Source organism: Globicephala melas, chromosome 3, assembly GCF_963455315.2.
Source record: "Globicephala melas chromosome 3, mGloMel1.2, whole genome shotgun sequence".
In the NCBI taxonomy this organism is placed as follows: Eukaryota; Metazoa; Chordata; class Mammalia; order Artiodactyla; family Delphinidae; genus Globicephala; species Globicephala melas.
In genome coordinates this window covers 110,193,528-110,206,898 of record NC_083316.1, presented here as the reverse complement: position 1 = coordinate 110,206,898, position 13,371 = coordinate 110,193,528, and positions in this window count along the sequence as shown.

The window sequence follows — 13,371 nt, the reverse complement described above, 5'->3', positions numbered from 1 at the left end:
GATCACTGAAGAAATTAAAGGTGAAATTAAAAAGTACCTAGAGACAAATGCCAATGAAAACACAACAATCCAAAATATATGAGACAGAGCAAAAGCAGTTCTAAGAGGGAAGTTTATAGCAACACAATCTTACCTCAAGAAATAAGAAAAATTTCAAATAAACAACCTAACCTTACACCTAAAGCAACTAGAGAAAGAAGAACAAACAAAACCCAAAGGTAGTAGAAGGAAAGAAATAAAAATCACAGCAGAAATAAATGATATAGAGACAAAGAGAACAATAGAAAAGATCAATGAAACTAAAAGCTGGCTCTTTGAGAAGATAAACAAAATTGATAAAACTTTAGCCAGACTCATCAAGAAAAAAAGGGAGAGGACTCAAATCAATAAAATTAGAAATGAAAAAGGAGAAGTTACAACAGACACCACAGAAATACTAAGGATAAGGGACTACTACAAGCAACTCTATGCCAATAAAATGGACAACCTAGAAGAAATGGATGTATTCATAGAAAGGTACAACCTTCCAAGACTAAACCAGGAAGAAATATTGTAGAAAATATGAACAAACCAATCATAACTACTAAAATTGAAACTGTGATTTTAAAACTTCCAACAAACCAAAGTCCAGGACCAGATGGCTTCACAGGCAAATTCTATCAAATATTTAGAGAAGAGTTAACACCTATCCTTCTCAAACTCTTCCAAAACATTGCAAGGAAGAAACACTCCCAAGCTCATTCTATGAGATCACCATCACCCTGATACCAAAACCAGACAAAGATAACTCAAAAAAAGAAAATTACAGGCCAATATCACTGATGAACATCCTCAACCCAAAAATCCTCAACAAAATACTAGCAAACTGAAACCAATAACACATTCAAAGGATCACACACCATGATCAACTGGGATTTATCCCAGGGATGCAAGAGAAAGAACAAACAAAACCCAAAGTTAGTAGAAGAAGAGAATTCCAAGGATTCTTCAATATATGAAAATTAGCCAATGTGATACATCACATTAACAAACTGAAAAATAAAAAAGATATGATCAAGAAGGAACCAAGATGGCAGAGTAGAAGGACATGCTCTCACTCCCTCTTGTGAGACACCAGAGTCACGGCTAGCTGCTGGACAATCATCGACATGAGGACACTGGAGCTCACCAGAAAGGGTACCCCACATCCAAAGACAAAGGAGAAGCCACAATGAGACAGTAGGAGGGATGCAATCACAGTAAAATCAAATCCCATAACTGCTGGGTGGGTGACTCACAGACTGGAGAACACTTATACCACAGAAGTCCACCCACTGGAGTGAAGGTTCTGAGCCCCATGTCAGGTTTCCCAACCTGGGGGTCCAGCAACGGGAGGAGGATTTCCTAGAGAATCAGACTTTGAAGCCTAGTGGGATTTGACGGCAGAACTTCGACAGGACTGGGGGAAATAGAGACTCCACTCTTGGAGGACGCACACAAAGTAGTATGAGCATCAGGACCCAGGGGAAGGAGAAGTGACCCCAGGGGAGACTGAGCCAGACCTACCTGCTAGTGCTGGAGGGTCTCCTGTAGAGGCAGGGGTGGCTGTGGCTCACCATGGGGACGAGAACACTGGCAGCAGAGGTTCTGGGGGGTGCTCCTTGGTGTGAGCCCTCCCAGAGTCTGTCATTGGCCCCACCAAAGAGCCCAGGTAGGCTCCAGTGTTGGGTTGCCTCAGGCCAAACAACCAACAGGGAGGGGACCCAGCCCAACCCATCAACAGTCAAGTGGATTAAAGTTTTACTGAGCTCTGCCCACCAGAGCAACACCCAGCTCTACCAACCACCAGTCCCTCCCATCAGGAAACCTGCACAAGCCTCTTACATAGACTCATCCACCAGAGGGCAGACAGCAGAAGCAAGAAGAACTACAATCCTGCAGCCTGTGGAACAAAAACCACATTCACAGAAAGACAGACAAGATGAAAACGCAGAGGGCTATGTACCAGATGAAGGAACAGGATAAAACCCCAGAAAAACAACTAAATGAAGTGGAGATGGGCAACCTTCCAGAAAAGGAATTCAGAATAATGATAGTGAAGATGATCCAGTACCTTAGAAAAAGAATGGAGGCAAAGATCGAGAAGATGCAAGAGATGTATAACAAAGACCTAGAAGAATTAAAGAACAAACAAACAGAGATGAACAATACAATAACTGAAATGAAAACTACACTAGAGGGCTTCCCTGGTTGCACAGTGGTTGAGAGTCCACCTGCCAATGCAGGGGACACAGGTTCATGCCCCGGGCTGGGAAGATCCCACATGCCGCAGAGCAGCTGGGCCCATGAGCCATGGCCGCTGAGCCTGCACGTCCGGAGCCTGTGCTCCTCAATGGGAGAGGCCCAACAGTGAGAGGCCCGCATACCGCAAAAAAAAAAAAAAAACAACACTACAAGGGATCAATAGCAGAAAAACTGAGGCAGAAGAATGGATAAGTGACCTGGAAGACAGAATGGTGGAATTCACTGCTGCAGAACAGAATAAACAAAAAAGAATGAAAAGAAATGAAGACGGCCTAAGAGACCTCTGGGACAACATTAAATGCAACAACATTCACATTACAGGGGTCCCAGAAGGAGAAGAGAGAGAGAAAGAACCCGAGAAAATATATGAAGAGATTATAGTCGAAAACTTCACTAACATGGGAAAGGAAAGAGTCACCGAGGTCCAGGAAGTGCAGAGAGTCCCATACAGGATAAACCCAAGGAGAAACACTCTAAGACACATAATAATCAAACTGGCAAAAATTAAAGATAAAGAAAGATTATTGAAAGCAGCAAGGGAAAAATGAAAAATAACATATAAGGGAACTCCCATAAGGTTAAGAGCTGATTTCTCATCAAAAACTCTACAAGCCAGAAGGGAGCGGCATGATATACTTAAAGTGATGAAAGGGAAGAACCTACAACCAAGATTACCCTACCTAGCAAGGATCTCATTCAGATTCCATGGAGAAATCAAAAGCTTTACAGACAAGCAAAAGCTAAGAGAATTCAGCACCACCAAACCAGCTCTACAACAAACGCTAAAGGAACTTCTCTAAGTGGGAAACATAAAAGAAAAGACCTACAAAAACAAACCCAAAACAATTAAGAAAGTGGTAAAAGGAACATACATATCAATAATTACCTTAAACATGAATAGATTAAATGCTCCAACCAAAAGACACAGGCTCGCTGAATGGATACAAAAACAAGACTCATATATATGGTGTCAACAAGCGATCCACTTCAGACCTAGGGACACATTCAGACTGAGTGTGAGGGGATGGAAAAAGATATTCCATGCAAACGGAAATCAAAAGAAAGCTGGAGTAGCAATACTTATATCAGATAAAATAGACTTTAAAATAAAGAATGTTACAAGAGACAAGGAAGGGCACTACATAGTGATCAAGGGATCAATCCAAGAAGAAGACATAACAATTATAAATATATATGCTCCCAACATAGGAGCACCTCAATACATAAGGCAACTGCTAACAGCTATAAAAGAGGAAATCGACACTAACACAATAATAGTGGGGTACTTTAACACCTCACTTACACCAATGGACAGATCATCGAAAATGAAAATAAATAAGGAAACACAAGCTTTAAATGACACAATAGACCAGATAGATTTAATTGATATTTATAGGACTGTCCATCCAAAAACAGCAGATAACACTTTCTTCTCAAATGCGCACGGAACATTCTCCAGGAAAGATCACATCTTGGGTCACAAGTGAAGTCTCAGTAAATTTAAGAAAATTGAAATCATATTAAGCATCTTTTCTGACCACAACGCTGAGATTAGAAATGTATTACAGGGAAAAAAACATAAAAAACACAAACACATGGAGGCTAAACAATACGTTACTAAATAACCAAGAGCTCACTGAAGAAATCAAAGAGGAAATCAAAAAATACCTAGAGACAAATGACAATGAAAACACGATGATCCAAAACCTATGGGATTCAGCAAAAGCAATTCTAAGAGGAAAGTTTATAGCTATACAAGCCTACCTCAAGAAACAAGAAAATTCTCAAATAAACAATCTAACCTTAAACCTAAAGGAACTAGAGAAAGAAGAATAAACAAAACCCAAAGTTACCAGAAGGAAAAAAATCATAAAGATCAGAGAAGAAATAAATGAAATAGAAACAAAGAAAACAATAGCAAGGATCAATAAAACTAAAAGCTGGTTATCTTTGAGAAGATAAACAAAATTGATAAACAATTAGCCAGACTCATCAAGAAAAAGAGGGAGAGAACTCAAATCAATAAAATCAGAAATGAAAAAGGAGAAGTTACAACAGACACCACAGAAATACAAAGCGTCCTAAGAGACTACTGCAAGCAGCACGATGACAATAAAATAGACAACCTGGATGAAACAGACAAATTCTTAGAAAGGTATAACCTTCCAACACTGAACCAGGAAGAAATAGAAAATATGAACAGACCAATCAGAAGTAATGAAATTGAAACTGTGATTAAAAATCTTCCAACAAACAAAAGACCAGGGCCAAATGGCTTCACAGGTGAATTCTATCAAACATTTAGAGAAGAGCTAACACCTATCCTTCTCAAACTCTTCCAAAAAATTGCAGAGGAAGGAACACTCCCAAATACATTCTATGAGGCCACCATCACCCTGATACCAAAACCAGACAAAGATACTACAAAAAAAGAAGATTATAGACCAATATCACTGATGAATATAGATGCAAAAATCCTCAACAAAATACTAGCAAACAGAATCCAACAACACATTAAAAGGATCATACACCATGATCAAGTGGGATTTATCCCAGGGATGCAAGGATTCTTCAATATATGCAAATCAATCAATGTGATAAAACATATTAACAAACTGAAGGTTAAAAACCATATGATCAACTGACAGATGCAGAAAAAGCTTTAGACAAAATTCAACACCAATTTATGATAAAAACTCTCCAGAAAGTGGGCATAGAGGGAACCTACCTCAACATAATAAAGGCCATATACGACAAACCCACAGCAAACATCATTCTCAATGGTGAAAAGCTGAAAGCATTTCCTCTAAGATCAGGAACAAGACAAGGATGTGCACTCTCACCACGATTATTCAACATAGTTTTGGAAGTTCTAGCCACGGCAATCAGAGAAGAAAAATAACTAAATGGAATACAAACTGGAAAAGAAGAAGTAAAACTGTCACTGTTTGCAGATGACATTATACTATACACAGAAAGTCCTAAAGATGCCACCAGAAAACTATTAGAGCTAATCAATGAATCTGGTAAACTTGCAGGATACAACATAAATGCACAGAAATCTCTTGCATTCCTATACACTAATGATGAAAAATCTGAAAGAGAAATTAAGGAAACACTCCCATTTACCATTGCAACAAAAAGAATAAAACACCTAGGAATAAACCTACCTAGGGAGACAAAAGACCTGTATTCAGACAACTATAAAGCACTGATGAAAGAAATTAAAGATGATACCAACAGATGGAGAGATATACAATGTTCTTGGATTGGAAGAATCAATATTGTGAAAATGACTATACTACCCAAAGCAATCTACAGATTCAATGCAATCCCTATCAAATTAGCAATGGCATTTTTTATGGAACTAGAACAAAAAATCTTAAAATTTGTTTGGAGCCACAAAAGACCCCGAATAGCCAAAGCAGTCTTGAGGGGAAAAAAACGGAGCTGGAGGAATCAGACTCCCTGACTTCAGACTATACTACAAAGCTACAGTCATCAAGACAATATGGTACTGGCACAAAAACAGAAATACAGATCAATGGAACAAAATAGAAAGCCCAGAGATAAACCCATGCACCTATGGTCAACTTATCTATGACAAAGGATATACAATGGAGAAAAGACAGTCTCTTCAATAAGTGTGCTGGGAAAACTGGACAGCTACATGTAAAAGAATGTAACATACATACACAAAATAAAACCATACACAAAAATAAACTCCCTTAACACCACACACAAAAATAAACTCAAAATGGATTCAATGGATTCAAGACCTAAATGTAAGACTGGACACTATAAAACTCTTAGAGGAAAACATAGGCAGAACACTCTATGACATAAATGACAGCAAGATCCTTTATCACCCACCTCCTAGAGAAATGGAAAGAAAAATAAACAAATGGGACCTAATGAAACTTAAAATCTTTTGCAGAACAATGGAAACCATAAACAAGATGAAAAGACAACCCTCAGAATGGGAGAAAATATTTGCAAATGAAGCAACTGACAAAGGATTAATCTCCAAAATTTACAAGCAACTCATGCAGCTCAATATCAAAAAAACAAACATCCCAATCCAAAAAATGAGCAGAAGACCTAAATAGACATTTCTCCAAAGAAGATATACGGATTGCCAACAAACACATGAAAGGATGCTCAACATCACTAATCATTAGAGAAACGCAAATCAAAACTACAATGAGGTATCACCTCACACCAGTTAGAATGGGCATCATCAGAAAATCTACAAACAATAAATGCTGGAGAGGGTGTGGAAAAAAGGGAACCCTCTTGCACTGTTGGTGGGAATGTAAATTGATACAGCCACTATGGAGAACAATATGGAGGTTCCTTAAAAAACAAAAAATAGAATTACCATATGACCCAGAAATCCCACTACTGGGCATATACCCAGAGAAAACCATAATTCAAAAAGACAAAAAAGAAAAAAGACACATGCACCCCAATGTTCATTGCAGCACTATTTAAAATAACCAGGTCATGGAAGCAACCTAAATGCCCATCGACAGACGAATGGATAAAGACGATGTGGTACATATATACAATGGAGTATTACTCAACCATAAAAAGGAAAGAAATTGGGTCATTTGGAGAGACGTGGATGATCTAGAGACTGTCATACAGAGTGAAGTAAGTCAGAAAGAGAAAAACAAATATCATATATTAACCCATATATGTGGAACCTAGAAAAATGGTACAGATGAACCAGTTTGCAGGGCAGAAGTTGAGACACAGATGTAGAGAACAAACATATGGACATCAAGGGGGGAAAGCGGCAGGGGGTGGGTGTGGTGGTGTGATGAATTGGTAGATTGGGATTGACATGTATACACTGATGTGTATAAAATGGTTGACTAATAAGAACCTGCTGTATAAAAAAATAAATAAAATAGAATTCAAAGAAAAATGGAAAGTACAGACTCAAGCCCAAGCACCTATGGTCACCTAAGCCATGACAAAGGGGGCAAGAGTATACAATGGAGAAATGACAGTCTCTTCAATAAGTGGTGCTGGGAAAACTGGATAGCTACATGTAAAAAAATGAAATTAAAATACTCCCTACAGGAATAAAGAGGTAGACATAGAGAATGGACTTGATGACATGGGGTGGGAGGGCGAAGCTGAGGTGAAGTGAGAGTAGCATCGACACATATACACTACCAAATGTAAAATAGTTGGCTCGTGGGAAGCAGCAGCATAGCACAGGGAGATCGGTTGGTGTTTTGCGATGACCTAGAGGGGTGGGATAGGGAGGGTGGGACGGAGACTCAAGAGGGAGGGGATATGAGGACATCTGTATGCATATGGCTGATTCATTTTGTTGCGCAACAGAAACTAACACAGTATTGTGAAGCAATTATACTCCAATAAAGATCTATTGTTAAAAAACCAAAAAAGAAAAAATACACTCCCTAACACCATACACAAAGATAAACTCAAAGTGCATTAAAGACCTAAATGTAAGACCTGTTACACTAAAATTCTTAGAGGAAAACATAGGCAGAACACTCTTTGACATAAACCACAGCAACATCTTTTTTGACCCACCTTCTAGAATAATGAAAAAATAAATAAATGGGACCTAATGAAACTTAAAAGCTTTTGCACAGCAAAGTAGACCATAAACAAGATGAAAAGACAACTCTCAGAATGGGAGAAAATATTTGCAAACGAAGCAACTGACTAAGGATTAATCTTCAAAATATAGAAGCAGCTCATGCAGCTCAATATCAAAAAAACAAACAACCCAATCCAAAAATGGGTGGAAGATCTAAGTAGACATTCCTCCAAAGAAGACATACAGAAAAAATGTTGGCCATGTGTTGGCCAACAAACACATGAAAAGATGTTCAACATTGCTAATTATTAGAGAAATGAAGGGCTTCCCTGGTGGCACAGTGGTTAAGAATCCACCTGCCAATGCAGAGGACACGGGTTTGAGCCCTGGTCCAGGAAGATCCCACATGCTGCGGAACAACTAAGACTGTGCACCATGACTACTGAGCCTCTGTTCTAGAGCCCGTAAGCCACAACTACTGAGCCCACGCACCACAACTACTGAAGCCCACACACCTAGAGCCGTCTTCCGCAACAAGAGAGGCCACTGGAGTGAAGAGTAGCATCCGGCTCACCGCAACTAGAGAAAGCCTGCATTCAGCAATGAAGACCCAATGCAACCATAAATAAATAAATGAATTTATAAAAAAAAAAGAGCCAAAAAAAATAGAGAAATGCAAATCAAAACTACAATGAGCTATCACCTGACACCAGTTAGAATGGCCATCATCAAGAAATATACAAACAATAAATGCTGGAGAGGGTGTGGAGAAAAGGGAACCCTCCTACACTGTTGGTGGGAATGTAAATTGATACAGCCACTACGGAAAACAGTATGGAGGTTCCTTAAAAAACTACAAATAGAACTACCATACGACCCAGCGATCCCACTATTGGGCATATACCCAGAGAAAACCATAATTCAAAAAAACCCATGCACCCCAATGTTCATAGCAGCACTATTTACAATAGCCAGGACATGGATGCAACCTAAATGTCCATTAACACAGGAATGGATAAAGAAGATGTGGTACATATATACAATGGAATATTACTCAGCCATAAAAAGAAATGAAACTAGATCATTTGTAGAGACGTGGATGAACCTAGAAAGTGTCACACAGAGTGAAGTCAGAAAGAGAAAAGCAAATATCATATAATAATGCATATATATGGAATCTAGAAAAACTGTATAGATGATCTTAGTTGCAAAGCAGAAATAGAGACACAGAAGTAGAAAACAAATGTATGGATACCAAGGGGGAAGGGGTGGGGTGGGAGGAATTGGGAGACTGGGATTGACATATATACATTATTGATACTATGTATAAAATGGACAACTGATGGGAACATGCTGTATAGCACAGGGAACTCACCTAGTGCACTGTGGTAACCTAAATGTGAGGGAAGTCCAAAAGGGAAGGGATATCTGTATGTGTATGGCTGATTCATTTTTTTATGCAGTGGAGGCTAACAGAACATTATAAAGCAACCATACTCCAATAAAAACTAATTTTAAAAAATAAAATAAATTTAAATTAAATTAAAAAATAGGGCTTCCCTGGCAGCGCAGTGGTTGAGAGTCCGCCTGCCGATGCAGGGGACACGGGTTCGTGCCCCGGTCCGGGAAGATCCCACATGGTGCGGAGCGACTGGGCCCGTGAGCCATGGCTGCTGAGCCTGCGCGTCTGGAGCCTGTGCTCCGCAACGGGAGAGGTCACAACAGTGAGAGGCCCGCGTACCACAGAAAAAAATTAATAATAAAAATAAAAAAATAAACTCAAAATCGATTAAAGACCTAAATGTAAGGCCAGATACTATAAAACTCTTAGAGGAAAACATAAGCAGAAGACTCTCTGACATAAATCACAGCAGGATTTTCTTTGATCCACCTCCTAGAGTAATGAAAATAAAAACAAAAATAAACAAATGGGACATAATTAAATTTAAAAGTTTTTACACAGCAAAGGAAATAATAAACAAAACGAAAAGACAACCCACAGAATGGAGAAAATATTTCCCAATGAAGCAACTGACAAGGGATTAATCTCCAAAATATATAAATATCTCATGCAGCTCAGAATCAAAAAAAAAAAAACAACCCAGTCAAAAAATGTACAGAAGCCCTAAATAAACATTTCTCCAAAGAAGACATACAGATGGCCAAAAAGCACATGAAAAGATGCTCAAAATCACTAATTGTTAGAGAAATGCAAATCAAAACTACAATGAGGTATCACCTCACACCAGTCAGAAAGGCCATCATCAAAAAATCTACAAACAATAAATGCTGGAGAGGGTGTGGAGAAAAGGGAACCCTCCTACTCTGTTGGTGGGAATGTAAATTGGATCAGCCACTATAGAGAACAGTATGGAGGTTCCTTAAAAAACTACAAATAGAGCTACCATATGAACCTGTAATCCCACTCCTGGACATATACCTGGAGAAAACCATAATTTGAAAAGATTTATGCACCCTAATATTCATTGCACCACTATTTACAATAGCCAAGACATGGAAGCAACCTAAATGTCCGTTGACACAGGAAAGGATAAAGAAGAAGTGGTACATATATACAGTGGAGTATTACTGAGCCATAAAAAAGAGCAAAACAATGCCATTTGCAGCAACATGGATGGAGCTAAAGATTGTCACAATGAGTGAAGTAAGTCAGACAGAGAAAAACAAATATCACATGATATTGCTTATATGTGGAATCTTAAAAAATGGTACAAATAAGCTTATTTACAAAACAGAAATAGAGTCACAGATGTAGAAATCAAACTTATGATTACAAGAGGGGGAAAGAGGGGGAAGGGATAAATTGGAAAATTGGGATTGACATATACACACTATATATAAAATAGATAACTAATAAGGACCTACTGTATAGCACAGGGAACTCTTCTCAACACTCTGTAATGACCTATATGAGACAAGAATTTTTAAAAGAGTAGATATATGTATATGTATAACTGATTCACTTTGCTGTACAGCAGAAACGAAAACAATATTGTTAATCAACTATACTCCTACATAAAATAAAAAAAATTTTTAATAAATAAATAAAAATAAAAGTTAATCTCACTAACAAAAAATACTTCCACAGAAACATCTAGAATACTGTGTGACCAACTATCTGTCTGGGTACCATGGCCTGGCCATGTTGACACAAAATTAACTATCATGATGACAAAAACAATATGTTGCTCCTTCTCTCCTGGGGGAGTAGAGTGCTTTGTGCCAGGCCCTGTGATAAGCGCTTAATAAGCATTTGTTTTAAACCTTACGCCAACAACGCAGGAAGTATTATTATTATCTCCACTTTACAGAAAAAGAAACTGAGTGAGGCTCAGAACAACGGAGCCAGGATTACAATGCATGTCTACAAGGGCCAAAACACATGCTCTTAACCACTAAACCTGCTCCCTGCAGTACCCACTCTGACAAAAAGCAGAATCCCAGTTGCACCAGACTCACCTCCTTGCAGACCCCAGGTGGCACAGGCCACACATGCTAGGGGCTTAAGAAAGTTAACTGCCCAGACTAGCCCTGAAGATGCAGGGTCTGGCCAATCCCCCTAGGCAAGAAGAAACGCTTCTAATTAAAAGCCAAAAACTTTTGGTTGAAAGCAGATAGCAGTAGTCTGTTTGCTCACTGCCCACACAGGCTGGGCTCATCACTGCACATGCCCTGGATTCTTCCTTTAGGCTCACAAGCCCCAGGATGTCAGGTGTCGAGACTGGGGTAGGGTGGGGCAGCAAAGCTGCAGCCTACCACCAGACCTGCCCCCAACAGGTGACAGAAGCTTCTATCCTATTTGGTGTTCCACCCATTCCCTTCTAACCAGGCTGAAAGGAGGGCACTCAGGGAGAGGCAAAGTGCTTGGGTCTGGCTCCTGCATGCAAAGGTCTGGGAGAAGGAGGAGAAGGACAGACTTACCGGCCCTGCCAACAGCTAGACCACTTTCACAGCCTTCACAATGTATCTACTCTCTTGTTCAACCATCATTTTCCAGAAACCATTTCTGTATCCAGATCCTGCTCACATGGTGCCCACAGTCAGCAGGAGTCAAACGGACCCAAGAGGAACCAGTGGCACACAGGATCACCGAGAGACCTGCAGGGGGGCTTGGTGAGGAAAGGTTCTCTAGAAGAGGTGTTGTGGAAGTCACAGGAAGGCCTGAGTGAAGAACGGCAGGGGTGAGCGCCTGCCTGCAGACAGGAACAGCAAAGGCAAAGGGCTGACACAAGAGAGAAGTGGAGAACAATGGCACCGCAGGCACACCAGCTCTGTGAGGGGAGGTCATTGCGCACAGCAAGGCTGATGGCTGCATGGTGGGGTGCCATGGTGTTGTGAAGATAGAGAGCATCCTTTGGGCTGTGGTGAGCATCTTCCCAGCCAGGCACTGGGGGCACAGTGTCCAGGCTAAGTGGAAGAAAGAGAGGCGCTGCAAAGGGCAGTGACTCTGACTACTGACCTGTACCCAGGACCCAGATGCCTCACAGCTCGGGCACCCAGCTGTCCAGAGCCTGGGATCACTCTGTTCAAGAGGAGTTTGTCTTCAGGGAGTGAGGAAGGGCTGTCAGAGAAAAGACAGTGAAAGCAGATGCCCCTTGGGGAGGCAGGCAGAAGCTGACAGATGGCCCTGCACAGATCCTTTCCTATGAGCACAGAACCCTAGAACTTTGAGGCCTAGAGAGGAGCTTCTATTAGGGGCTACAGGGGCAGGAGCCAGGTAGGCAAGAGGTGTCCAAACAAGCTTGGGCTGCATGGGGAGGGGTGGGGGCATATCCAGATGAGATATGAGAGGAAGAAGAATATAGGAGAGAGAGAACTAAGAAGTAGGGGTTATGCAGGCCCCGGGAGTATGGGGTGAGAAGACTAACAGGCCTAGGGTCTAAATATCCCAATATTCAGGGGGCCAGTGGGCCATAAATGAAGATTGGATGGTGGCTAGAAGACGGTCCCAGAGCCATAATTCTCAATTAACTGGGGCTGGCTACGCCTGAATCTAAAATTAATATCAACCCCAGTGTTCATAACAGCACTATTTACAGTAGACAAGACATGGAAGCAACCTAAACGTGTTCATCAACAGATGAAAAGATTAAGAAGACGTGGTATATATATGAAATAAATGAATGAAATAATGCCTTTTGCAGCAACATGGATAGACCTAGAGATCGTCATACTAAGTGAAGTAAATCAGACAAAGACAAATATCATACGGTACCACTTATATGTGGAATCTAAAAATATAATACAAATCAACTTATTACAAAACAGAAACAGACTCACAGACATAGTAAACAAACTTATGGTTACCAAAGGGGAAAGAGGGGGAGAGATAAATTAGGAGTTTGGGATTAACAGATACATACTACCGTATATAAAATAGATAAACAACAAGGACATACTGTATAGCACAGGGAACTATATTCAGTATCTTGTAATAACCTATAATAGAAAAGAATCTGAAAAAGAATACATATATATGCGTG